Raw genomic sequence first — 3,738 nt, forward strand, 5'->3', positions numbered from 1 at the left:
TTATGGAGGCATTTCTCAATTGTTCCCTCTTTTCAGATGACTCTAGCCGCATCATGTGGACAAAAACAGTATATAGCACAACTGCCTTTTCCTGCAATCGCAGATTTAAGCCCCTGAGGAGCTTCTACCTAGACATTTAAAAGAAAAAAATGTCTTCTCGTGAAAAAATAGATAGAGGAGATCATGATAAAAACAAAATGGACATAGAATTTAATGTACCAAAGCACAAATTTATACATCGAAGAAAGAACAGGCAAAAGTAATTAGAGGAGAGAGAGAGAATTTATAAATATTTACTAAATGGTCACTATACCAGGACAGAATTTTTAATAATATGGACTTCTAGATACAAGAGGTTGTGTGTGTGTGTGTGTTGAATTATGTTTTAAATCAAATTTCAGAATTTATATAAAGCAAGTAGTATTTTGATTTAGCATCCCAACATCTTCATAAAATAATAAAAAGATAAAAGATAGCATTTGTGAGTGTTTTTTCGTGAGTGTTTTTTCTTATGTTCTACTTTTACAAGATATTTACATGAGGTATAAACTCTGAAAAGTAAAAAAAAAATTTAACAGATTTGAGATTTGTTGCCAAATCCATCAGGCTACTCTGCACAGGTGGGAGTTTAGGGAAATCAACAGTACCCAGAAGAGAACCTGGTGATAAATTGAAGATCAGGTTTCCTTTTTCCTATTCTCTCTCCCTCCATCCCTGTCTCTCCATCTGTCTGTCTGTCTCCCTGTCTGCATGCCTGCCTGCCTTCCTCTCTCTGCCTCTCCCTCCAGCCCTCTCTCCCTTCCCTAACTACCTCTCTCTTCCTCTCTGTCTCTCCACATCTGTGTCTCTGGAGTTTAGCCCAGAGGAAGAACAGTTGAAACAGGGCAATAAGTGCCAAGAAAGCCCCGTGTTCAGATTAGATGGGATACATATGCACATCTGTGTTGAGCCCAGAAAGCCAAAGACTGCTTCAATACAGAAACATCTCTGCCACATTCTGCCTCCTTTTCAGTGTCATTGTTTCAGCCTTTAAAGAGAAAGCATTTATTTCTGGACTAGATATATAAAACATATCCCCGTGCTCCTCTGCAAAGTGCATGCATGTTTCTTTTATTTGGTTCACCAAGTCAAAGGCCCAGGCAAATGTCCTAGTATTTTCCATTCTTATTTAAAGAGGTCTTGAGAGGTTTTTGCAATGACAGGAGGACAATCAAAATCATGTATTTTTACTAGTTTTTCAAGGCAGGGATATTTGGTAACAGTGATCCCCGTGTCTCCCATGGTTCTGTGTGCTCAAAATCAATTGTCTTTATTTTAATAATTAAATCTAACTGACAGCGGATGACAGCTGCAATTGGTCCCACTTGTGAGGCAGGCTCTGCTTCCAATATTATCATGGACTTCTTCTGGCTGGGTGTCAGAAATCTCAGTCAGCATTCACATTTTCAAGCAAATGCTTGTGTGTGTGTGTGTGTGTGTGTGTGTGTGTGTGTGTGCGTGTGTGTGTGTGTGTGTGTGTGTGTGTGATGTCACATCTTCTCACCTCAGACACCAATAGCTTAAAAAAACTTGTAAAATGCAGATTTCCATAGTTGATAGTAGTCAAGGATTTTCCTGTGAGGCATCTTCATTCTCATGTTGTCTCCTTAAGCCAAGAATTGACCAGCAATTTCTGTATTGGGTCAGACAGTACACACTCTGGCATGTTGACCATATGGTTTTAGTCGAAACTACTGAATTCTTCTTGTAATTTGAAAGCAGCCACAATGAGTGGGTATGACTTTAGTTTAATAAAATTGTATTTACCAATACCAACAGCAGGAAACATTTGGTCTACAAGTTCCTTTAAATAACATAACATAATAAACATCAATTCACTTAAATGCTTTTATTTCCCTTCAACCAGTATAAGTGCAAAGTATTAGTACTGATGGAAAGAGAATGGATGTGGTTTAAGAATGTAAAATTTACTGTGACTTACTACTGTGAAATCCAAGGGGAGTTGACATAAATACAAGTGAGAGATGCACATTGCAGATGGTGTGTATGTGTGTGTTTGCTTTTTTTTTTGCTTTAACATTCTGCAAGACATTATAACCTGGGGAGATCAGGCCTGTGAAGCTCCAGTGTAAATTTAGAACTTGCCTAAGCAACAGGTTTGAGAAGGGTAAAAAAAAAATCAGGATTTTACACTTTCTATTAGATGGCAAACCAGGGCATTTGGACCTGATTTTTGTTGGCAATTTTGACTGCATAGAAATAGTCCTAATTTGGCCCTTGATAGGCAATTACCACAAGAAGTGAAAAAGAAAGTAAATAGGGTTACTCAATTGATAAAGACAGCAAGGCTGGATAATTTATGAAAAAAGCAGAAACACACCTAAAAGACTCACTTTTTTCACTTAATAATTGCATCTCTCTGCCTGAATTATGAAGGTAATTTTCTCAAGGATTTACTTTACCTTCCCCCATGGGCAGAACATTTTAGTGCCATTCAATTTAGGAGTCTTCAAATGGAAGGAGAATCTTTGTGTCAACACCTAGACAACTGTCATTATCACAATATACAAGACACATTCTGCTTCTGTACAACTTTAATAGATATGACATTTATTCAGTAAAAACAGAGGGGAGATAAACTACAGCACTGTACCTTGTGGTCTGGATGGTAAACCATTGTTACAGTCAAACTTTGTCATGGCTATGGGGACAGCTTTTATTCCTACCCAAGAACAAATAACCTCACAATGTTACCTTCTAACTTCTAAAACATGGAACATTTTTTCTTCAATAAGAACAAACTGGTTTGGACATACTGTCTAAAATATCTTTCCCACATTTGTCTAAGATCATAGGGTTTACAGTTTCCTCTCCTCAATTACTTCCCCCCCTTCTCAAATGGTTCTTCTAAGAGGAAAACCAAGTTAAACTATTTGGAAGTTGCATATGTGCATAAAATCTGACACTCTTGGGCACTTAGCTAGGTTTTGTGATGTGCAATGATGTAAGCATTGAGAGTGGAGCTCCTATTTAACATACAGGGCGTGGGAATAGGTCTCAACACACAAACATGGCTATTACTAGACAGTATTACTCATGCATTTCATGAAAAGGCAATGGAACAGACACAGGCAGCTGTTTCCCTTTACAAACAGCTGTTAAGAGTGAAGGCTGATGGGGCTAGTGGGGATGGAGGGACTGGTGGTTGTGATGATGGAGATGGTGGGGATGGTGGTGGTGGGGATGGTGGGGATGGTGGGGATGGTGGGGATGGTGGTGGTGGGGATGGTGGGAATGGTGGTGGTGGGGATGGTGGTGGTGGTGGGGATGGTGGTGGTGGGGATGGTGGTGGTGGGAATGGTGGTGGTGGGGATGGTGGGAATGGTGGTGGTGGGGATGGTGGTGGTGGGGATGGTGGGGATGGTGGGGATGGTGGTGGTGGGGATGGTGGGGATGGTGGGGATGGTGGTGGTGGGGATGGTGGTGGTGGTGGTGGTGGGGATGGTGGTGGTGGGGATGGTGGTGGTAGGGATGGTGGTGGTAGGGATGGTGGTGGTGGGAATGGTGGTGGTGGGGATGGTGGTGGTGGTGGGGATGGTGGTGGTGGTGGTGGTGGGAATGGTGGTGGTGGTGGTGGTGGTGGGAATGGTGGTGGTGGGGATGGTGGTGGTAGGGATGGTGGTGGTGGGAATGGTGGTGGTGGGAATGGTGGGGATGGTAGGGATGGTGGTGGTGGGG

The sequence above is a fragment of the Mesocricetus auratus genome, unplaced genomic scaffold (assembly GCF_017639785.1).
Source record: "Mesocricetus auratus isolate SY011 unplaced genomic scaffold, BCM_Maur_2.0 Super-Scaffold_100007, whole genome shotgun sequence".
Lineage (NCBI taxonomy): Eukaryota > Metazoa > Chordata > Mammalia > Rodentia > Cricetidae > Mesocricetus > Mesocricetus auratus.